The sequence below is a fragment of the Macrobrachium nipponense genome, chromosome 28, assembly GCF_015104395.2.
Source record: "Macrobrachium nipponense isolate FS-2020 chromosome 28, ASM1510439v2, whole genome shotgun sequence".
Lineage (NCBI taxonomy): Eukaryota > Metazoa > Arthropoda > Malacostraca > Decapoda > Palaemonidae > Macrobrachium > Macrobrachium nipponense.
Genome location: NC_087217.1, coordinates 7,388,492 through 7,415,309, shown reverse-complemented (window position 1 = coordinate 7,415,309; position 26,818 = coordinate 7,388,492).

Sequence of the window (26,818 nt, the reverse complement as noted above, 5' to 3'; positions counted from 1 at the left end):
TGCTTGTAAGAAAAACTCGGTGATTGTTTAACTCGTGAAGGATGTGTGTTTGTGAGTGATAGCGAGTACACGAGTGTGTTTAAATTCGGAATAAGTACATGAGTAAACATGCAAATGCACAAGGGTGAAAACTCATGCGTATTCGTATTTCGAGATGCCCTATGTGCGTGAGTATATGAACGCGTGAATGAAACCCGAGAGGCAAATGTAGATGCGTGAGCGTGTTGAAGCCTCTGTAACCCAAGATTTTTCACCCTTGAAAAACACGAAAGAGCAAAAAAGTGGAAGATTTATCGCGTCTTTTCCGGTCCCCCTTCCAATACCCGCCCCACCTCCGTGATCTCCCGGATATAAGGCGGCCTTCCCCTAAAACACCACACCTTCCGTTGAAGTCTTGGTATTCGACGCTAACTTTTCCAATTTCATGGAGGTGGAGCCCAAGCATTTTGCTCTTCTGCCATAAAGAAACAGGGTTCAAGGAAAGAATTCTCTAAGTTAAGATTGAGAAGAGAGAGGCAAAGAAAGCACACGCAATTAAGGAGTTTGTATATCCCATCAACAGTTTGTTCGTATCAAGGCTGCGATATTCAAACAAAAAAACAAGTATATGGCGTAATACTTTTCCCTTACCAGGATAAATAAAACAAAAACAATTAAAAGCAGAACCCCTTTCGTAGAAGAGGTAGGTCTGTTTACGTACTCCCATCAACACAAATTATCACAAACCTATACACTATATTACAGATACGAATCCGTCCAATTTAATAGGTTGGAGGGGCTCCTAAATTGAAAGCTCTATGTTCAAATAATACAGTAACAAGTGGTATGGAAAGCTCAAGTTACAACAATAAGAAGAGCAACATGGCTGATCAAAACACTAGAAGATCCACATCATTGACTATAATAGTTTAAGACCTGTGAACCGTATTCAGCTTTAAAGTCTTGAAAAACCATATGCTGATGAAATCACTTGTTCTGTCTGTCATGTCTTCCATACTGTTCAAATCCACGATTTGAATTTCTCTGCCCTTAAGAGCACTTCCTTCATCTTTTAATTTGCCTCTTGTTCAGAGGATAAAGATATGACTTTGTCCCACAACACATCTTTTTTTCTGGGAGGCGAAGGGGTTTTCGACACCATTCTAGCTATGAACAAGTTTGATAAGAGCAAATTATTTTAATTAATAATATATATATATATATATATATATATATATATATATATATATATATATATTCTATCTGCGTGCGTGGTGCATCCTTTCGAGCGGCAACAGACAGACATCAATGGAATTATTCGAGATCCTAACTTATATAGTTAGGATATCATAAATTTCACACTGCAAAATAGCGATGCAAATACGCAGTAGTAAGATCCGAATTTAGTTCGTAGCTTAGTTAAATCATATACCAGGGACATGACCAATTTTACGCATGAAAATGAAATATATTAACACATGAAAAACTTTACGCCACCTGTCTTTCTACTCTTGGGCTTGGGCGCATGGACAAGTCAATATAAAAAAGTGGTATTCAACTGAAAGTTCATAGTTCATAACGACCTTTGATTTAAATTAAGACAGGCGCTGCAAATTATGCTCATAATGAACCCTTCATTTGAATTCCAATAACCTTTGACCTTGCAGATAATCGGATTTATATTTCATTTTTCAATTTCAGGTAAAGGAGAAATACTGAAATAAATCCAAATTTATCGGGGCAATTGCGTCAGGCTGAAACAAACGCGAACGACAGAGAAATAGGAGAAAAAGAAATACTCTATTTCTCATTTCTCATATGGAGAACAGCATTGCCATGAAATGACACAACGTGACAAGTGAGTGACGTCAGTGCGCTAAATTCTCAATGGTACTTCCCATGGCTAATATACGCGGCCAGACAGAAACATTGAAAAGCTGCCGCTCCAATATATTTCGGGGAACGAAAAATAGAACACGAATCCTGCTGGTTTATGAAAGTGGATTTGCTCTGCTATTATTAAACATCAGTTTCGTGACATTCTGCCTTTCATTACTTCCCCTCTTCGAAAAAAAAAAAAAAATACACGCACACAAACAAACTCTTGCAAGGAAAACTGTTAAAATGAAATAGTGCTGAATATGGATTTCATGAGATAAATGTAAATGTATCTATACGCACGAACTCACTTCCATATATATATATATATATAATATATATATATATATATATATATATATATATATATATATATATATATATATAGATATAATGCCCCAAAAACCATCCTGTGGTAGGGGGTGTAAGGGTGCTACTCCATAGGTCCTGCGTGTCGTAAAAGGCGACTAAAAGGACAGCTGCTACCTTGCAGTCTTACTTTTTTTTGGTAAAAGGCTAGGTCCCACCGCCAATAACAGTGGAAACTGCTGCCTTGCAGGTGGACTTTTTAACTTTTTAGTCAAAGGCGAGATCCACCGCCAATAACTGTGGTTGATGACAGCAAGGGCATGCGGTCGTAAAAACCCCTTTGCCAAATAATAAATCATGCCTGATGTTGTAAGGATAGGCGCATCAGGCAACCGTCACCTTACTGTACGGATAACAGTGGGAAAGAAGCAGATAACAGTGGGAAAGAAGCAGGAGATATATGCCCCAACAAAATGTTTATCTCGGAATTTTTAAAAACATTTTCACTTGATATTTAACCACATAAGCACATTGTCGAAAAGAATCACATCTGGGACATTTTCGGGATTTATGGCATATGAGGTGGCACCGAGGGCCAAGGGAAATGCGGAATAAGGTGTTGGCAATAGCTGGCGTTTAAGAATCATCTTTCATGACACATGAGGTTTTGGGCGGGAAGACGTTCTCTAAAATACATGTGACATAGTGCCCAAATTCAAATATTCCCTCGAAAAAATACCATTAAATACTTATAAATAGCAATATCAACTTTATTACCTTATACATCATTCATTTTGATTTCCTTATTAACCTTTAGTTCATCTTACAAAGTTATTCATTACAGAAATATCTTTCACCATGCAATAGGCAGCGTCTGTGGATTTCTTCGTTATAGCTGCATAAATATTTTCATCTATGTAAAATAGAGGACAAATTCTATCCATTTGTACAATCCATGAAGTCTTCCTAAAGACTTACTTAACCGTGTGCGTTCATCCACGAGGAGTCTAAATTTCTTAAAAGAACATACCCAAAAGCCCATAGTCTGACTTACAAGATTTCTCCACGTAATATAATGTCCATACGAGAAAAATAGAAAGTAAAGATACACGAATAAATTCATATATACACAAAATTATCTGTGGGTACAGAAGAGCTAAAATCTTACACCTCAGAAAAAGTAGTAATAATGGTATGGGTGACAAGTACGGAAGACACTGGGACTTCCTGGCTAACATACGAAAAGCAAAAACTCGGTTTTATATCGGAATGACTGACGCTGCGTTGATAAAACGCAATTCGTATCCACCCCTGCCCAGCCCCCAAACAATCGACTACATTAGTTTTAGTTTTCCTCCGCCACTTCTAACCAATTGTTCCCGGTCAACCAAAAGGGTTCCTTAATATTGCAACAAAGCTGAGTCGTGTTGTCCACAAAACTTCATAAATCCGCCTCCTAAATCTGCTTTCCAACCATTAAAAATCTGTCTCCGTTACCAGTCTTCCCTCCTCCTGCATCAGCCACGAGAATCAGCCTCCAATACTCCATTTTCCGAAATCACTTTCCAATAAGCAGATTTCACTCTCAGTAATCAGTCTCCCGAAACTGAACTTTCGGCATTAAAGTCAGCCCCCAGTTCTATCAGCAGATTAAACACGGCGCCACCACTTAACATCCTACCTCCCATTATCAAAATTTAGCCATCCATCCTCATGGCTTATTTTACTAAAATAAATCCCCATCCTCTTCCTTCCTTCCGGTGTAACATACAAAAAAGTCAATATCCAGCTTCCAAATTAATTCCATCAGTCCACTGCCAAAGTCACTACTACCCACGTGCAGATTAATCCAGCCTTGAACTAAAACTTGAGGCTATACACCATCACGTTCCAATTACAACATTTCTTGATAGAAACCTACAGTCACCAAAGTGTTTTTAATCTGTTACGTAGAAACACACGCCCATAAGGCTTGAATGTCCCGCCATGGATGCCATTCAATCAAGATATGTGAAACTGTTCTTGTTAAAATTCTCTGACCAAGATGTATCAGCGCTGAGAATAATATGAAGGACCCTGCAACCTATATGGCGTTCAAGAAAATGAGCTTAATGTCAAGTCGAAGAAATGAAAAGTTCGAGTTAGATGCCCCGGTTAACCATCAAACCTTCGCACAGTATAAGTGTCAGTGCAAAGATGCGTCTTTGGATGAAGTTATTAGAAAGGAAACAAGAAATGAGCAAGACGAACTTCTAGATGTCAGATTACACAAGGTCATGAGATCTGATGTTTTTTATTAATTGATTTTTTTTTTAATTCGAAATTAAGACGAACGAAAAACTGGACGGACGAACGGACGCCCAGCATCATATTCTCAGGTATATATATATATATATATATATATATATATATATATATATATATATATATATATATATATATATAAACAATAAAAAATTAGGATATATGTTTTCACTTGTCATTTAAGGTTAAAGCTGAGAAAGCCATTGTTGTACGGTAGTTGGAGTAACGTCCCAGCCAAACAAGAGTGCTTTGCTTTTGAGAACCAGCTACGTCAGAATCCTGCTCATTCCATTTAGCCAATTTGTGAGGCGGGGAGTGGATGGAGGGAATCACTTCAACATAAGCATAACATACATCATGCTTCTTCTGCCAAGATGGTGGGCATCGTACTGGGATTAAAAATAATGACTGAACACAATATCTATTCACAAATTCGACATTCTAAGTCAACATGTAGATCGAATTCAGTTCTCTTGCACGAGTCAGACTTATTGAAATTGTGAGTAGAACTGACAGGGATTCGAAAGCGAAACTTGTAGTCAATGAAGTTTGAAAGTCATCTTGTCAGCTCAAATGGCTCAAGGCCCTCTTAAAATAAAAAGCAGCTCTATACAACAGCGAGAGAAACGTGAATACTGGAAATTCGTGCGGAGTCCGTGCACCTCTATGTGTTCCGGGGTTTTGTTAAATAAAAGCTTTATTCAAGATTGAGAGCCTGTATTGTACAATATTTACTGCCACTGTCTGTTTAGTGATATATATATAGATATATATATATATATATTATATATATATATATATTATATATATTATATATAAAATAAAGAATTAAGGGATCTGGTCACATTTTAAGAGGGTATACTCTCTCTCTCTCTCTCTCTCTCTCTCTCTCTCTCTCTCTCTCTCTCGTCTCTCTATTCCGCTCTCTACCCTCCCCTAGCAAGAGGCAGCTCCCGAGAAATGAGTTGGGCAACGCCCCCTGTTACGCCCATATTCAAACTGGGCCACAGTGCAGAAAACTTCCACATTATCAGTATCTCCTTACAAATACGTAGAAGGATCATCTATTGCAAGTCGAACTCACTTAAACAAACATTGCGCCATTAATTGAGCGATAAAGATAAGCATATCTTAGTTTATTCAGACCACTGAGCTGATTAACAGCTCTCCTAGGGCTGGCCCGAAGGATTAAATGTTTTTACGTGGCTAGGAAATAATTGGTTACCTAGCAACGGGACCTATACAGCTTATTGTGGGATCCGAACCACATTATATCGAGAAATTAATTTCTTATCACCAGAAACAAATTCCTCTGATTCCACGTTGTCAGAGCGGGGAATCGAACTTGCGACTATTCAACCAGCCCTTCCTAGGGGTTCCTTTCCACCACCCTTACTTTCGAACTATATTCCACTCTTCACCAACCTGTCATTCGCCATTATTTCCTCAAAAACTGGACCATCTCAAAATAACATGATCCAGATTTCACTCTTGCAATATTTTTACTACTCGTATATGCATCTCCATATTTCTCCTGTTTTCAGTTATAATAAGGCCATATGCCCTATGTAAACAAAAGTCATCTCTCCTTTCATTTATATTCAACATTCACACCTTACTTACATGGTTATGCGTTGGCTAACAATCCCTTCTGACATTTCATATAACATATATATATATATATATTATAATATATATATATATATCTATATATATATCATGAAAAAAAATGATAAAAAAAATGAAATCCGGGATATAAGATTTTAAATCCATACTTGCATCGGAGTTGAACACACACACATATGCTATATATGTTTAACGAAGGGGAATTTCTCAGTCGATAAGAGATTTGTCGGCTCACGGCGCGAACCATCGACACCTACAAATCCAGGACGCACAGTGATTTGCAGGTGTCGATGGTTGCGCCCGTGAGCCGACAAATCTCTTATCGACTTAAAAAAAATTCCCCTTCGGTTAAACATATATGAAAATATATTAAGTTCCGAGGTAGGCGAATTATATATAAAGGACATTTGTAGCTCGATGTATGTATATGAATCATGGTAATGTGATATGACTCTCATATATATATATATATATATATATATATATATATATATATATATATATATATATATATATATATATATATAAATCGATAGATAGATAGACTGACAAACCGACAGAAAGATAGATAGATACACTTACATTATATATATATATGCATATGTGTGTGTGTTCAACTCCGATGCAAGAATGGGATTTAAAATCTTATATTCCGGATTTCATTCTTTTTAATCATTCATTTCTGTTCAAAAGTCAGTGCTTAGACAGAAGCATTTAAGCACAGCACTCGGGTATTTTCCATACAGGTTTTTGACTAGATGGCATCTCGACGGACTTTCATTTCAAAGTGTTAAGCATCAACACACTGATATACTTGGATATAATTTACGTCATATACTTCAAAGAGGCAAGATTTTTTCTGACAACTAATTTATTAACCAATGGGCAAATCCGCTTATGTGATAACAAAAATATATATTAACTCATGTTCTGAAACTATTTCACTGATGTAAAGTCAAAAAATACAAGCAAGTAAGGCTTCTAAAAGTATATGAAATCTTGAGGGAAAAAAAAAAAAGAAACTTATAATTTTCACCTAATCCTAAGTTGAAAGCGGATAAAGTCAAAGAACACGACCTGATCGGCTTATCAAACTCCCTACAAGTCAATAGACTTCGCTGCTTGCATTACTTAAGGTCGCGCGAGATCGAAGTGCCAAACGCACACACCACACACACACACACACACACACACACACACACACACCACAGGTTTTTTTATTTCCCCAATACAATTAACATGTCTTAGCGCCCGTCGATCTTGAAACATTCTACCATTCCTCAGTGAAAAAAAAAAACACACACTAACACGAGTCCACTTGTAAAGTTATTGTTTTCATCATGGTCATCTAAACTACAGCCTCCATTCTAAACATTCTGGTAATAAAACATACACAGAAAAATACACACACACGCAGATAAAGCATATATATACAATTTACACACAAACACAACTCACACACACACACACACACACACACACATATATATATATATATATATATATATATATATTATATATATATATATATAAATAGATGTTTGCGTGTAAATTGTATACATGATATATCTCCGTGTTTTTCTGTGTACGTTTTATTACCAGAATGTTTGGAATGGAGGCAGTACATGATGTATGTATGAATGATATATATATATATAGATATATATATATAATATATATATATAGTATTAGATATATATATATATATATATATATATATATATATATATATATATATATATATATATATATAACACCTTCATCACATGATGCTTTTCTTCCACCACTGATTAATCCAAACATCAAAGCCGAGGTCACACACTAATATAATTCTAATTACCATCTTTCGCAACGTGACCTTTTCCCACCAGTGATATCTTAATTGGAGAACTCCCGAAAAAGCAGTTCATCCGATGTGTATCAGAATCCTTATTTATAATTTCATTTTTTATTTTCGTTCTGCCACTGAAATAAATTTTCAGTAATCATTTATCTACCCCTAAATAAAGTCAATTAAACTCACTACCATAAACAACTCGAGCATATATACACAACTTTCACGTACTTATCTACGAGTATGCTTGTATGTCTTTGCATTTCCAATTCATGTATAACAGTCAATACCCAGAAAGTGCACCAGTGTAAGTGTATATATAAGTAAGTAGATCTCTGTATTTTTATCTATAGCTAAAATAGTTTGGGCTAATCTATAGTCCGCCACATAGGACCACGATATTTACTATTATAAAAGAATTAACGGCAAATTCTACAATCTTAAGTGACTGTCTTTCATCCTGGAACAAAATACAAGACATTTATGACACTTAGACTTTTTCTTTTTTCTATTCTTTTTTGACTGGTTTATCGGACGACCTACCCAACGTCAAAGGTAACAGCTGACGAATATACAAAAGCTCGAGTTGATCAAAAAATCATTACACAACAATAATCAGACAAAATATACAAACATATGAATACATCCATTTTGCTTTAGTGGCAAAGATTTTTAAAGTTTGTTGCAGACATCCACATAATTTTTATTGTTACCTATGAGAAGAATTTAGCTCAGCGAGACCGAAAAATAGTTAAAGATAGGAGCAACATTATTCAATAATACACACAATTAAGAACACATAAATTGGAAAGAGAATTTCTCAACCAGGGCTTCATTAATGTGTTCTCTCTACTACCCATATCAATGAAATATATATATGTAATATATAATATATATATATATTATATATATATATTATATATATATATATATATATATACATACACAATATTTCACTAATCACAGTTAGAAACGCGATGGTTTATATCACACACACACAACCCGGACTCAAGTCCTCGCTCATTAATCATAATTCTCTAATTAATGAAGGAAAGGGGAGGAGGAAGATTATGGAAGGGTGGGATGAGAGGAAAAATATGGCATTTTCCGATTAAGATATATTCATGTGCTAACGCGTGATATATATATGTGTATATATATGTGTATGTGTGTGTATGTGTATATATATATATATACAAAATGTATAAAAGTCCTATTAAAACACTGGTTTAAAGCTAAGGACTATATTTCGGTGGACTGACGCCCAACCTTATCAAGATTCACTACTTGATAAGGGTGGGAGGCAGTCCACAGAAATATAGTCCTTAGCTTTAGATCAGTGTGTTTTAATGGGCCTTCTATACTTGACACGTATTCTGTTTTAGCAGAATTTATTTACACACACACACACATATATATATATATATATATATCTATATATATATATGTGTGTGTGTGTGTGTGTGTGTGGGTGTATGTAAGTGCACATATATATATCGTATATATGTGTATGTATACATATATAAATTAACGTTTTGAATTAATTTAATTACCTTTTTTTTTATTCTTATTTACACCAGCTCATCCCGTAAGCATTTTGTTGATAAACTATTAACTTCAGATATTTAGAATTACAACAGATGCGTTATTACAATATAATCAACAATTTCCTGGATCTAAGTTGAAACTCTCTTTTCACAAATTTATATTTAAAAACGAAAAATATAAGGGCACTGATTCCAAAAAAAATCATAACGGCGGCAAAAACGGCAGTGTAAAACTACTTTATAATTTTATAATAACATTTAAAACCGGGAAGCAAAACACTTTCTGCACATAAACGCACTTGTGAAAATAAAGTTGGAAAAGTTGGAACGACTACAAGAAAAACAAGTAAAAATAGCGCCGGAATCGAGTTTTCTGTACAGCGTATTACAAAGGCCGCCGAATACAGATCTATCTTTTGGTGGTCTCGGTATAACGTTGTATGAGCCGACGCCCATGAAAATTTAACCACGGCCCGGTGGTGATCTGTCCTACATCGTTGCCAGACACACGATTATGGCTGAATTTAACCTTGAATAAAATCAAAACTACTGAGGTTGGAGCGCTGCAATTTGGTGTGTTTAATGATTAGGGACTGGATGATCAACATACCAATTTGTAGCACTCTAGCCTCAGCATTTTTAAACTCTGAGGGCGGACAGAAAAAAAAGTGCAGACGGACAGACAAAGCCGGGACAATAAGCAAAATAAAAAATTAAGTGTCCCATGAGTGTTCAGTATAATGACTCCCCCCATGTATCTCACCCCTTCAGAGTTAGCGGCTCTTAAAGATGTTACCCTTCGCCCAAGAATCGGTAGTGACATTGAGAATGTGACAGAATTGAATTTTCAATTTAGATCAAAGGCCAAGCGCAGGGAGCTAAGAGTTCATTCAGCGCTGAAACGGAAATTGACAGTAAGGTTTGAAAAGATAAGAAGAAAACCTCGCAGTTGCACTGTGAAGTAATTGTTGGGAGAGGGTGGTAAGTACGATGTAACAATGAGAATGTGAACGGAGGTCCGGTAAAAGAAATGGAATGGGTTGCAGCTGAGGGCGAAGGGACGCTTCAAAGAACCTTAAGTAATGCCTACAGTGCACCACAAGAAGTACACTGACTGCACTAAACCCATACGAGGGTGAGAATGTGATGGTGACCACGGTTTTTTTCTTTTTTTTTTCTTTTTTTTCCCTCCCCCTGAACCACCTCTACGTGGGGAAACTTTTATGTCGTGATTTCTTACATACCATGTCGTGTTTTTCTTACACACATACAATATTATAAACACAATATACGCATTAGTGGCTTAGAGCAGAATTAAAAGATAATCAACTTCTGGGCTTTCTTTTTTTCCTTATCAAAGTTTTAAGCTTTTCTAGTTAATCGAATTTCCTCTTAGATGCGTTTCAGGTCTTCGCCATGGTCAAGGGGGAAATGTTTGAAGTGATATCCCAATGTGAAATTTGAGGAGCACGTTTCACTGCGCCGACCCCCCCCCCCCTTCTCCCCCAAGATCGCATCGATCAGTCCTACAGGTCACACATAAAGATTGAGATCATCGTTTACAGTGTTTATCAAATGATAGCATATGCTTACTGGATCTAGTGATTACTGGAGAGTATGATGATCTGTGATTTTGTTCACTGAAAGTCATTTATTATCGAATTAAGTTCCTCTAGAATTGCCAAGCCAAAGGAGGGGCATCCCTTCTTGTGTCAAAGGTTTTACACTGTAGTCTTCCTAGAGTTCGCGAAGTTTTCTGTCAAAGGTTTTACGCTGTAGGCTTCCTAGAGTTCGCGACGGTTTCTGTCAAAGGTTTTACGCTATGGTCTTCCTAGAGTTCGCGACGGTCTTTGACGCTGTAGGCTTCCTAGAGTTTGCGATGATTTCTGTCAAAATGTTTTACGCTGTAGTCTTCCTAGAGTTCGTGACGGTTTCTCTGTTCTCAAAAGGTTTACTTTCTGTGTCTTCCTAGAGTTCGCGATGGTTTCTGTCAAAGGTTTTACGCTGTAGTCTTCCTAGAGTTCGCGACGGTTTCTGTCAAAGGTTTTACGCTGTAGTCTTCCTAGAGTTCGCGACGGTTTCTGTCAAAATTTTTACACTGTAGTCTTCCTAGAGTTCGCGACGGTTTCTGTCAAAGGTTTTACGCTGTAGTCTTCCTAGAGTTCGCGACAGTTTCTCTCGAAAAGTTTTACGCTGTAGTCTTCCTAGAGTTCGCGACAGTTTCTCTCGAAAGGTTTTACGCTGTAGTCTTCCAAGAGTTCGCGACGGATTCTGTCGAAAGGTTTTATGCTATAGCCTTCCTAGAGTTCGCGCCTGTTTCTGTCAAAGGTTTTACGCTGTAGTCTTCCTAGAATTCGCGACTGTTTCTGTCAAAGGTTTTACGCTGTAGTCTTCCTAGAATTCGCGACTGTTTCTGTCAAAAGGTTTTAAGCTATAGTCTTCCTAGAGTTCGCGCCTGTTTCTGTCAAAGGTTTTACGCTGTAGTCTTCCTAGAGTTCGCGACGGTTTCTGTCAAAGGTTTTACGCTGTAGTCTTCCTAGAGTTCGCGACGGTTTCTGTCAAAGGTTTTACGCTGTTGTCTTCCTAGAGTTCGCGACGGTTTCCGTCAAAGGTTTTACGCTGTAGTCTTCCTAGAGTTTGCGACTGTTTCTGTTAAAAGGTTTTCCCGCTGTCATTGTAGATAAGCATCTCTTGTACAAGGCAGGCAGGACTGCAGACGAGTCATTCCAATGTACGACTCATACCTCAGTCCTCATGATGGAGAGTGAATTCGTATAATATGCAGCAATCGTTTTGCAGGAGTGTCGTCTTGACTAAGCAGGAACTATAATATATCTTTGCTCATATTAATATTTATATACCAAACTGTCTACTCGAATATTACTTGAAATATGGAGGAAATTATACTTTTAATGAATTGTCCATTAGCCTTGTCGTTGGCACACAGAAAAATACTGAAGTCAGCAGACAAATTGCAACTGATATATATTGCGTGATACCTAAATAATATGTATATATGTGAGCGCGCGTGTATGTAGTATATGCATATTATATATATATATATATATATATATATATATATATATATATATGTATGTATGTATGTATGTATGTATGTATGTATCTGTATATATGTATGTGTATATATATATAGATATATATATTTTATATATATAGATATAGATATATATATATAGTATATATATATGATAGATATATATAATATATATATATAATATATGCATATATGTATGTCTATATACATATATATACATACACACAAATATTAGGCTAGTTGTACCGTTTGTATCCAGTTTAATATACCTCTGGAATAACTTACACCCAGTGGGATTCGAACTGCCGCCTGATTGGGTAACACGAAGTACAATGATTATGACCACTGACGGATATCGGGATATATATATATATATATATATATATATATAATACGTATATGCATATGTATGTCTATACATATATATACATACACACAAATATAGGCTAGTTGTACCGTTTGATATCCAGTTTAATATACCTCTGGAATAACTTACACCCAGTGGGATTCGAACTGCCGCCTGATTGGGTAACACGAAAGTACAATGACTATGACCACTGACGGATATCGGATATATATATATATATATATATATATATATATGATATATATATATAATATATATATGCGAATACCACAGGAAAATGATAGTCAGAATGTCTTAGTAAAGAACGATAGCGCTTGGATTTCTGACTATCATTTCCTGTGGTATTTGCTTATTCAATGAAGTCACGTGCATCTACTGTGATTGTTTTAAGCATATATGTATGTGTGTATATATATATATATATATATATATATATATATATATATATAATTCTATTATTATATATATATATATATATATATATATATATATATAAAACCAATATATTAAAAAAAAAACTCATGGGAAAATACTATGAAAATTCACTCATGGCATTCCAAAGTGTAGAATATAGCAAAACCATGTGACTAAATACAAATGATGTGAGCGCAAGCATAACAAGCAACTAAAATACATATATATATATATATATATATATATAGATATATATATATATATATTATAGATATCACTCCACATCTCCAACGAGCTTATTGCGAAAGTTTTTTGGGAAGACCAAAAGACAGACCAACAGGCATCGAGAAGAGAAGAGAAGAGAAGAGAAGAGAAGAGAAGAGAGAGAGAGAGAGAGAGAGAGAGAGAGAGAGAGAGAATCGGCAACTGAAAAGATTTTTTTACGACTACCCGCTTGCTTTGTGTAAGTAAAATGGAAAAGTATGACACAGAGTGACAATTAGTTGGACAAAGACAGGAAATATACATAAAAAGGGCAAACAAACAAAGAGAGAGAGAGAGAGAGGAGAGGGACCGAGACCTTGAGAGAGAGAGAGAGAGAGAGAGAGAGATATGACACGGGACACCTTCCCTTGACGTTCGTCATTAAGTGACCTACAAAAGCTCTTCTCGGAGGATTCTGGATAATCAATATCTTGTATCAACGACAACCGCCGCTACCGCCGCCGCCGGTGACGGTCAGCCGGAAATGACACATGGCGCAGAAAAAGACGTCGACAGTAAATGGACAAAGAATAAAAGCAGAATCCAAACACCTCGATGTGATAAACAAGACTTGAGTAAACAGAACCTTTTATATATATATATAAAAAAAAAAAAACACAACAACAACAACAACAACAACAACAACAACTAAAGCCACTGGAACAAATAAAGGCAGCACAATTAGATTAAATTGTAGAAAGGCCTAAAGTGAGGCACCAAATCTTTCTTTACGGTTTCAGTCTTTCAAACTTCAAGAATGACACAGGACCAATAAAGAAAACACAACCGAACCGTAACTTGAAACCAACCAAGAGGTTCTACGCCCTTCTGACCGGCAAAATGCACGACAAGTATTGAGTACCCGGAGTTATGTCTCAATCTATTATCAAGGGCATTATCAACATCGGCCCAAACAGTCCTCTCTCTCTCTCTCTCTCTCTCTCTCTCTCTCTCTCTCTCTCTCTCTCTCTATTATTAAGACAAAGTGTAGATACAGGCAAGATTTATGATGAGCACAAATTAGCATATATCACCCCTACTTTCAAAAGTGGATCAAGACTAGAGGCAAGTAATTATAGGCCTGTGAGTCTAACATCACATATTATGAAAGTGTATGAAAGGGTAATGAAGAAAAATATTATGAAACATTTAATAAAAAATAATTTGTTTAATATAGGACAACACGGTTTCGTACCCGGAAAAAGTACACAAACCCAACTGTTAGTCCACCGTGAGAACATATTCAAAAATATGAAAAGCGGAAATTAAACAGATGTGGTTTTATCTAGACTTTGCAAAAGCTTTTGACAAAGTAGACCATAATATATTAGCAAAGAAAATTAGAAAACAAAACACAATATCGTAGATAAAGTAGGAAGATGGTTAAAAGAATTTTTACACAACAGAAAACAGATAGTTATTGCAAACGATGAGAAATCGGATGAAACCAAGGTAATATCCGGTGTGCCACAAGGTACGGTGCTAGCTGCAATATTGTTTGTTATTATGATTGAAGACATAGACAGTAATGTTAAGGATTCGGTAGTGAGTAGTTTCGCTGATGACACAAGAATAAGTAGAGAAAATTACTTGTGATGAAGATAGGAACGCTTCTACAAAGAGACCTTAACAAAGTATATGATTGGGCAGAGGTAAATAGGATGGTATTTAACTCTGATAAATTTGAATCAATAAATTATGGAGACAGAGAATGGAAAGCTATATGCATATAGGGGACTTAATAATGAGGCAATCACAATAAGGAAGCAGTTAAAGACCTTGGTGTGATGATGAATAGCAACATGTTATGCAATGATCAAATAGCAATTCTGTTGGCAAAATGTAAGCAAAAATGGAATGTTGTTACGGCACTTCAAAACAAGAAAAGCGAAAAACATGATTATGCTTTATAAAACATATGTTCGTAGTCCACTTGAATATTGCAATATAATATGGTACCACCCACTATCAAAGGATATTGCACAAATAGAGAGTGTACAAAGGTCCTTTACAGCTAGAATAGAAGAAGTTAAGGACTAGACTACTGGGAAAGACTACAATCCTTAAAATTATATAGTCTAGAAAGGAGAAGAGAACGCTACATGATAATTCAGGCATGGAAACAGATAGAAGGAATAGCAGAAAATATCATGGAACTAAAAATATCAGAAAGAGCAAGCAGAGCTAGATTAATAGTGCCCAAAACTATACCAGGAAAAATAAGGAAAGCACACAGGACATTAACCCACTACGCACCAGCATCGATAATGCAGCGTCTATTCAATGCGTTGCCAGCTCATCTGAGGAATATATCAGGAGTGAGCGTAGATGTGTTTAAGAATAAGCTCGACAAATATCTAAACTGCATCCCAGACCATCCAAGATTGGAAGATGCAAAATATACCGGAAGATGTACTAGCAACTCTCTGGTAGACATTAGAGGCGCCTCACACTGAGGGACCTGGGGCAACCCGAACGAACTGTAAGGTCTGTAAGGTAAGGTAAGGTAAGGTAAGGTAAGGTCTCTCTCTCACACACACACAAACAAAATCAGTATATACTCTCTCTCCCTCTCTCACACACATTCACATACACACATGAAAACAAAATCAGTATACTCTCTCTCTCTCTCTCTCTCTCTCTCTCTCTCTCTCTCTCTCTCCACTGTAAGACTAGGCAAATAACTAAGTTGGAGAAACAGCTATAAATAAACCAGAACCCCATTTACTTTCTCTGGCCCTAAAACTTGTCTCTAATACCTGTCCACAACTTAAGGATGGAATAAAAAAAGCTTAAAATGGCACTAACGAGAGCCCAATTTAAATAATAGCGTTTCCCAATAACGGAGGCTTTTTTATGTTGTGGCATTTAATCCATTACCATAGCCATTTAAATGTCGCTACTTCTAAGCGCATTCAGGGACCTTTCTTATTTTGTGAAAATTGGTTCGGCGCCGCTTTCAAACCATTACTTGCAGTTCTCAAGTATGCCTTAAAAAATAACCAAACAATGCTTTAGCCCAATCAATTCCGCAGTGCAATGTTTTTACAAAACTGTTAATAAATCTATACGGTCTACTCAACGTCACTGGAATATGCCAGAGTATACATATTACTAAATACTTGAATTTAACCGATAAACAGCTTCGAGGATTTCCAGAATATGACCAAAAATCTATATGATTTCCCCATTTCCTTACGGCCAATTACATCCTTGAAGAAGATGACAAAAATGAAAATTATATTTCGTTACGGACAATTTAACTGCCATAAAACTGAAAAAGAATCCCTCTGAATATTACTACAGACCTAGTGGAATTCAAAGAAAAAAAGGAAAAATGTAGTCAGAGCGATTCTCTTGTCCTTAGTGTTGGCCCTATTACAAAAGTTCCATACATTTTTTAATCCCCTATCATATTCGATGACGGAATTTTTCCGGCAACCATAACATACATCTTGAAGCGATTTTATTTTTTGCAAAGTTCGACCATGCGACCAAGGAGATTATTATACAAGGTAACTCCACCATCTCCGCTATGGGACTAACTACAAAACACTTTTATGATTTTTTTAACTTGCCATCATATGTGATTTTATTTCAGGCAAACCTAACTCACACCGTAGAAATATATTCAAACGAACATTTTCTCAATATGACCAATTCCGCGGAGCAATATTACAAAATTCAAGACCCCTTACAGTTTTAAACAACGTTATGAGAATGTTCCATAATATACAAATAATTGTATAAAAAATCAAATGAATTCCGTATTTACACACCATAATATATATACATACATACATACATATATATATATATATATATATATATATATATATATATATATATATAATATATATATATATATATATATATATTTAAATCTCTTTACAATCATCGCGTCGTAGGAATGTGACCAAGTAGAGAGAAATCCTTTTTTCTTTTCAATATTTCACGTCCAATGCCATTCATTAAAAAAAAACTTTAATGAATAAACAAAAATCTTCCAAAAATAGGCAAAGCGTTTCTCTTTGCACCAGTGTCGACCATAACTTAATATACCACAAGTGCTCGAAATTTCTCTTAATAACACCATAACCATCAACAGGATTTTCCCAGTAATCTTAGTATGAATCTTGAAAGGAATTTTCTTGTCTAACCTCAACCATAACATTAAAGGTACTTTTCCAATAAAATCGCCATACAATTTAAGGGGGGTTTTCTTCAAGTTAAATCCATCATACCCTTTACACCAAGTTAACTACAACAAACCCAAAAGGAGGAAGGAGGAGTGTTTAAATAACTCTCTAACGCACATCTCGATTTTTTTTCTTACAACACGTAAAAAAAACCCATTCAACTACATCCCCGCCCCAACCAAGTTTCATAGGCAAATTCTTCAAAGAACCCTTGCGATAATACTTATCTCAAGGGAATTTTACCATATACGCTTGCATATCCTTTCACAAGTCTTGCAATGATAACACCGCAATCATTAAAGAAATTGTTATATTGTCCACTGCAAACCTTTTGTGAAGTTATTCATATATCCAACCCCCCAACAAACCACTATCGTCAACATTACCTTAGCTATTTTTTCAAGCATCCAACATTACCCCTAGCTGGTACTTTTTTTTTTTTTTTTTACCCAAGACCTAATGTAAATTTAGTAGTTATTCTATCCCATTATACATCAAGTTTTACATACATTTGCTTGCATATTCTTCCGAGTTACATATGCGAAGGAAACTTGGTTGATGAACTTCCATAAGTTAAACAATAACTAACTTTTAAATGATTAAGGATTCTAATCTTATATTTACAAACGCTAGAACAACTAGCCAAATGCAAACTGTATGATATTGAAGTATGCAAAGATTCCAATATATTTATACACTTGCAAAAAATATGCATCAAGCCAAATATATTTATATTTTGCATTAAAAATGGTAAAACAAGTTTACATTTTATAAGGCATGCCACTGCAAACAACAACATGTCATTTCTTAACTGCAAACAGCAACATTTGTTATTTTTTAAGAGTTCAAAAAGTAAAACAAAAATGGAAGGGGTCTGCTAACGTACTTCAGGATCGATCAGCTTCCCCCCCCTCCCCCCCCCCACCCCCCCCCCCCCTATGTCGACACAGATAAAAGTCATAAATCCCAAGATGATCTGACATTATCTTGTTTTCTAAACACTTGCTAAACCTTTCCAGCAACAGAGAGAGAGAGAGAGAGAGAGAGAGAGAGAGAGAGAGATGAAAAGGGGACAATTTTGTACAACCCCCAATAAGAAAAAAACATGAGACTGGAAAGAGAGACAGAGAGAGAGAGAGAGAGAGAGAGAGAGAGAGAGAGAGAGAGAGAATCAAATGTACACAATATACTACACAACAATTAATAAAAATGAATAAAAACCGACACATAACAGCCCAATTCAGTATAATAATAAAATGGCAGGAACTAAATAGAAACCCACCAGCGGGAAATCAACGCACTATCACCCTTCTTTTTAATGAAGTACAAAGACTGGATACGACGGTTAAACACTCCATCCTCTCTCTCTCTCTCTCTCTCTCTCTCTCTCTCTCTCTCTCTCTCTCTCTCTCTCTCTCTCTCTCTGTCCTTATAGCTCTATGGTAGGTCTGGTTCACCAACGGTCCACCAATGCTCGAACACTGAACCGGACGAGGAGAAAATAACATGGAGCCTACCAAATGTTTACTCTTAATTGTTAGAGAGAGAGAGAGAGAGAGAGAGAGAGAGAGAGAGAGAGAGAGAGAGAGAGAGAGAGAGAGAGAGTGTCAAAATGTACATCATTAAAACTTGAGTGTCTAGACGAGGTAATCTTCACCTTCACCGGATAGAAAACGAATCATAGGATATTCTCTCTCTCTCTCTCTCTCTCTCTCTCTCTCTCTCTCTCTCTCTCTCTGATTCGGGGAAAGAACATGCGCGTTGATTTATGTGCCATACTAAGTGAATGGCCCAATGAAATGGGGAAAACTGCATAATTTTCCCGACCGGAGGCGCCACTGCACCCCGCAATGGCTAAGATGATGATAATGGGAAAGCGAGTAGATCAGACAAATATTCTATTTTTTTCTGAAAGACGATGAATTCAGATGATGGTGAGGAATAAAACTCGTTAACAGAAAATGCAGATAGCGAGCGGGAGCAAAAGATGGAGAATGCAAACCTGAAAGCGCAAAGAAAAGATTATGAGTAGGTATAACAACGGTTAGTGACCAATAACGAAAATAGCGAGCAGCATGAAGAATAACAATACAAGGACGATCGACAAAGTGACAATTCTTAAGTGGAAAAGAGGACAAGGAAGAGCGGTTAAACCGTGAGGGGAAAAACAAGCAAATATGAAGAGCAATAAAAAGAAAAGGAAGGTTGTGTGCAATGGCAGGCAGATGAAGGCCACCACCACCCAACTAACCGACCAACCCAACCACTACCACAAACACAGCCTGCCTCATTCCCTTGTTAATAATTCAGGAGGTAGAATCAATACTGCTCTGCTGGAGCGGTCGATACCTTTCTTGGCTCACTTCGTGTCTTTTAGTGGACTCTCTCTCTCTCTCTCTCTCTCTCTCTCTCTCTCTCTCTCTCTCTCTCTCTCTCTCTCTCGGGCAAAATGGCAAAACCAATCTAATCTTAGAATCCAATGACGTCTCTATGTAGGTGTAGGTGTGTGTGTGTGTGTGTCTATATATATAAATATATATATATATATATATATATATATTTATAATATATATATACACCACACAAATACACAATTATATATAATATATACACATACGTGTATGTATATATATATATATATATATATATATATATATATATATATATATATATATATATATGTAGAGTATGTGTGTGTGTGTGTGTGTGTGTGTGTGTGTGTTTAGAGAAAATGAAAAGTCCCCATCATATGATTTAATAAAACAAAATTCAGGCTATTAAGTCGTCATACACAGAAAATTGTACGAATGTATGTGGAGGGGTATAATTATCCCATCACCCACAAATCCATTCATATCCTCCGGAATCCTATTTTCAAGCGACAGAAGGCGGTCTCGCCTGTTTCCCGGACGAATTTCGTTTACTACAGAGAAATAGAGCGAATCCCTTTTGGTTCACGAAGCTCAGGAACCACGATGTAGGGCTTTAACCCCCCCGCCTCTACGGCTGCAATACAATGCACGAGCATATTAGCAATACCGGTTTCTGTTGAAATGTAATATCCGCCAGGGGCGGACGACGGACGTACGCCGACACTGCTGTCGTCATCAGCAGATCGAAATCAGTCGCCCAGTGAAAATCGGTGGGGCTGAGCGACTAAAACACCTGCCTCCTCCACCTAAAGGATGCAACGGACGTGGAAAGTCAGGCTGCGCGATTGCAACGGACGCCGAATATCTTGTTGCGACTTCAATGGACAGTGAAAATCACGCTGAGCAGATGCAACGTGTCGAAAATCTTTCGAATAAATGCAGCTGTGTGCAGAGCAAGGGACGGCGACGATCTTGCTGTGTTTGCAGAAGACAGAAAAGCTTGCTGTGTGACTTCGAATGTCCGTTCTAATAAGTATGACTTCCACATAATTGGAAACTTCGCCCTCGGTACAGTTCGCTGCAGTACCCTGAATAACATAGGTCAATTCAGACTCGTTCCTAAATGTCATTACCCTCGTTTCTTTGTCTCGACCATGAATTGTCTGTCTCTTGCCACCTATCGGCGTCAACCACATTGAAGATGTCAGCAGCAGATGATATGGATTCTGCGGCGCTCTTTCCTCCAACTGACTCACTTTAGAAGTCTCCTTTCACTATCGTTTCGCCTTAGTTGCCGCAGTCTTCCATCCTTCAGTTTTCAGTTGGTTTTTTTTCTCTGCTTATTTTTACTGCTTCAATCGAAACAGGGTCAGCATTAAACTCTTTGCTCAACAAACCAATTCATTTATATGAACTTAGCTCTATGAGCACAGAGAAACAAATGCTCCAGGTAGTTAAACCCATTTGGGCGATCACATTTTTAATAGGTATTTCAAAATTCCGAAGATCGTCATGATCTGGTCTAAGAAACCACAGAAAATACTAACGATTAGTAAAAGAGAGAAATATCTTACTGACAGACTTCACATTTGGTCTCTTTTACGTAAGATATAAAGTGCATAAATGCTTAAGTACACAACTAATCATTACATAAGTGTCAAATGAAAGTACCGCTCACCCACATAGCATATGAATTTATTATTACATTAATAAAATTAAAGAAAAATATAGCAACAAGAGTAAAGGTAGCAGGGTACATACTACATGACGCTTCCTTATACAAAACAGTAAAAATTTGAAGATAAAGTTAAAAAAAAAAATTTTTTTTTTTTACTCCCCCACGAAATGAAAAGGTCGCACCTGACATGTCAACGTTATATAACTCATTTGGCAAGCCACAGGTGTGGCCTAATGACCTGCTCTTTCCTCGTGGTTGACTCTTTATTCAGACCGCTATCCTTTTTTATTACTTCATCTACAATTCTTAGTTTTACCTATATTACACAATATAATTAGTAACAGCTAATATCCCAAGCGGTAATATAGTAACATGTGGTTTTAAATGAGTGAGAAAAGTGCATTATGGCATCAAAATATGTACTCTCATACTCCACAAACAAACACTCACAAACGTGAGCACGCGCGCACGTAAACATCAATACATACGTATGCAGACATACAAATAAAGAGAATATTTGTATCAACATTTCTGGTGGGCATTTTCATTTCGAGGCGGTGGCGCCAGAGGGGAAGAGCCTTCCCATTCTCATCGAGTCTTGCGCCAGAGTTGTTACTTTTCTTCCCTGTTCTTGCTATATGTAACTCTGGTATCATCTAACATCTGGATCGACTGGTGGATGACAGTTTGGAATCGAACCACGGACCTCCTCCGAGTCCAGAGCATCAAGTATCTTAGGTCTGGATCGCCTGATTGAGAAACGGATGAATGAGGCGATTCAGCAATCTTGATCTGTAATTCTGAGACAGGGACTGACTCTAAGGTGAGGACAGTCAGGCCTTTCCAAAGGGTGGGGCCTGGATTTCTCTGGGCGCAGTTCACAATATGATAAACAATCTGCCCCTTTCTGCCAGCACACCAGCAAGGACCACTTTCCCAGTCTTTACGGGCACATTCATAACCATCAGAGATAGTGGAGTCGCATCCTTAAGCAGATAAAACGGCAAACTAAGGTGATGGCAACTTTTTTTCCTCGTCTGTTTGACCGAGACACTATATCAAATCCAGATCCCAACAACCAGATGTGTCACCATAACCGTTAAAATAACCAAAAGCTGCCACATGTTTACCATAAAGCGCTGTCAACTTAGCCAAACTCAGATCCGTTTATTCCAAAAGATGTAAAATGAACCCATATTACTAACTGTAATTAATCTGGGCCAAAAGCAATTTTCCAATGAGAAATAATCCATGTGTGAAGTCAGATTAAAAAAAAAAAAAAAAAAACAAAAAAAAAAAAAAAAAAAAAAAAAAAAATTGTACATAACACCCTTACCGAGTGCTAAGCAGACTGTATATTCTGTCTTTCACTCTAGCTTGGAATTGGTGAATTTCCTTCGAAAATGTACAATTTCAAACTATTAAGGGTTATACCCTTTGTATCCTTTCTTACTAGCACTACTTTGCATGCACACACAAACAAACATATGTACATATTATTTACATAGTATATGTGTTTGAGCGTATACATTTCAATGGAGACATTTTCCCCTTTGAAAGGGATAGCGCCAGAAGAATACAAGGTTCCTCGCAACTCTTAGGGATTGACGTTGTTAGCCCCATGCACCTTTTCTTTGACCTCAGCAGCCAATGATCCCATTTAGAGATAGTGCGCAGGTAGACGTCGGCCAAGGCATGGAGAACACTGCACCACTCAATCACAGGAGCTACTTTTCCAGAGTTAACTTCCTAAATCTAGGCGAGGAGTTATTAAACATTATATATATATATATATATATATATATATATATATATATATATATATATATATATATATATATATATTATTAGTTTCTGGATGTATATGACAGTGAACGTCTTGTTTTTCTCAAGCGTCAACTCCATATATAAATCCTCGTAAGAAGGCAAGTGAAAACCGGGACTTGGTACAATTACTTTCGCAGTTTATTCTACATTTTCTAGTTCACACTGAGTACAAAAATAGCATACAGAGCTTTATATACAAAAAAACTGAGTAGTGGTGGGAGGGGTTACAGGTTTCTTGATTCGGAGAGCATGAGAACATGCTGCCCGAATCAAGAAACTGCAACCCTGCCCAACACTACTCAATTTTGTACATAAAGAAAGCTCTGTAGACTATTTTTGTAGACAGCGTGAACCTGAAAATGTAGAATAATGTGCATATATATATATATATATATATATATATATATATATATATGATATATATATTTACATACATCCCATATATATATATATAATATATATATATATATATATATATATATATATATATATATGTGTGTGTGTGTGTGTGTGTATACATTACTTATACACACAAGGCCTCCAAAATTTTAAATAACTATTACTTGACAATCTCCCTAACCTCACAGCTAAAATTCTAAAAGGAGACATTTGTTGCTATGTTGATCCATTATATTCTCTTCTGGAAGCTGCTTCAGAGAAATACTGAAGAACTTTACTTCAATTCATCGTTTAGTACAGCAAAAAATTAAAGATTAACACAAGAACCCAAATAAAAGGAAAATTAATGAAAGACTTTTACAGACCAGGATGATTCTCAAGGATGCTTCATAAGACTGGCTCCCCAAGGTTCCATCACAGGAATCCTAGCCTGAGAACACGTGGATATTCAATGTAGGATTCTGCAGTACAAAGCTTGCTGCTTCAGTGGCTACGAGGTGCCCACAACTATCCTTCTGGAGAACAATTTCTGTATTTCAAATAAGGTCATTTAAAGGCGGTTAAAAGTGTAAGCTGGAGGATGGCTTCAATGTTGCCATGGGTCTGCAGTCGAGTTCCAAATCTGTAAACCACATTTGTCCTTTATCCCTTGGATTCCGTTGTTCCTCACCACAACGTTGGTTTTAAGCTTGGGAGGCTGAATGCCTTAAGAAATAATCTCTCGTAAAATATCTTTGGCATAATTCACCTAGTGATTATCCTTGAAAGGGGATCTGCTCCCTGTTTGAAAACTGTCCTCAGGTCACTGTGATCATTTATATTGCGATCATTTATTAAACTGTTCTTTGTATTCTCCGTTTTTCTGAATTGTGTTTGGAACTTCCATTTCTCTTTATCATATACATATTTGTTTGTGTGTGTGTGTGTGTGTGTGTGTGTGTGTGTGTGATGTATGTATGTATGTATGTATGTATGTATGTATGTATGCAAAAAAGAAGGGTCACTGACGCCAACGCCGGAGAGACAATGATCGAGCGAAGACCCCAATCAGTCAAATGCAATGAAGAGAAATGAAAGAAATGTTCCGACTCAATCTCATGTTCACTCGCTAATAGACATGTCACTCACAGTCTGTTGGATAATCTAAAATGACTGTCAAGTCTTGAAAAACTTTTCCAGGCATTTTTTTCAGTACATTTTACTTCGAAATCATTGCCTTATTATTATTATTATTATTATTATTATTATTATTATTATTATTATTATTATTATTATTATTAATCATTTTTTTCAATTTTGCTAGTGCCGTTATCATTATGGTTACCACAATTACAATAAAGTTACGAAAATATTTAACATTAACTTATGCGTCACTAATTAAATCATAGTTGTTAAAGTCACCGCCATTATCATTATTAAAAATAATAATAATAATACTGTTGTCTCATCATGATCACATAATTGACTATACTGTTGTGAAACATTTTAAGTTTCTTTCTACGTTATCAAAGCCACATATTTAATTTTATTCTCTTTAATTGATATATCAATCCCGCATTTGCAAACTTCAAAAAGCCGCCTACTCGGTTTCACAATTGCCTCACTCTGGGCTCTTTCTAAATACTTTTTTTTCCTCTCTCTCTCTTTCTTATTTCTTAGTTGCAGCTTACAGTACTGACGTTTGTATTTGTTTTAATACTAATTTACCTTAATTCATTTATTCACATTGTACTTACCCATGACCTTGTTCGGAATTTTTTTTTTTATTAACATGAAGGCATTCCACACCCTACAATCTTAGATTTGAACAAATAAATATTTCTATGCATTACTACCCTAATATCATTCTAGCATTTGAATATATTTTCATGTATATTTATTTATTTATTTATTTATTTTTCTACTTTTAATAGGTAGGATCTTTTTTTCTGTATTTCATTTACTTCGTCTTACTTCTTCTTATGAACACCTTATTCTTTGGAAGGTTGAATTTTAAGTCAATGAGCCCTTTATTGGGCTTGTTCCATATGGATGGGTTTCATCCACTGAATGTTATAATAATATTCATTCAACGATCGTCTGTATCGGAGTTCTAAAGGTTGGTTTTGAACGAAAGTATATTTGCTTCTATTTAAATGATCCTTTCCATATATATTTATTTTCTCCTACTTTCATGAAAGATTGCAAAAACTAAGAGAGGCGCGTTAAGGAAAAAATCTTCCCTTTCCACATATTTTCTCCTACTTCAAGAACGATTGCAGCAAACTAAGAGAGGCGCGTTAAGGAAAAAAAAATCTTCCAATAAAAAGTCGAGACGCAATAACGCACACGCACTCAAGAAAAGGAGAAAGCAGCCATGTCATAACATTGCAATCAAACTGATAGAGAAGATATAATACTTCTGAATGGAATGCAATGTGAACTCATAGTTAACCAAAGCAACTAAAACCAACCAAAAATAATTTTCAAGTAATCTATCACTGAGAAGAGTTCAGGATTTTAGACATACATTTATATATATAATGTATATATATATAGGTATATTATATATATATATATATATATATATATATCAATATATATATATATATATATATATATATATATATATTCCAAACCTACTCGTAAAAGTTGTAAAGTCAACAGTGAATCGAAGACAAACAACTGCCATGTGTGAGAATGTTAAACTTCCATTTTTCAATAGGATTATGATGTAGAAGGAAAAAATAAAATAAAAAATATATATACATATATATATTTAACTGA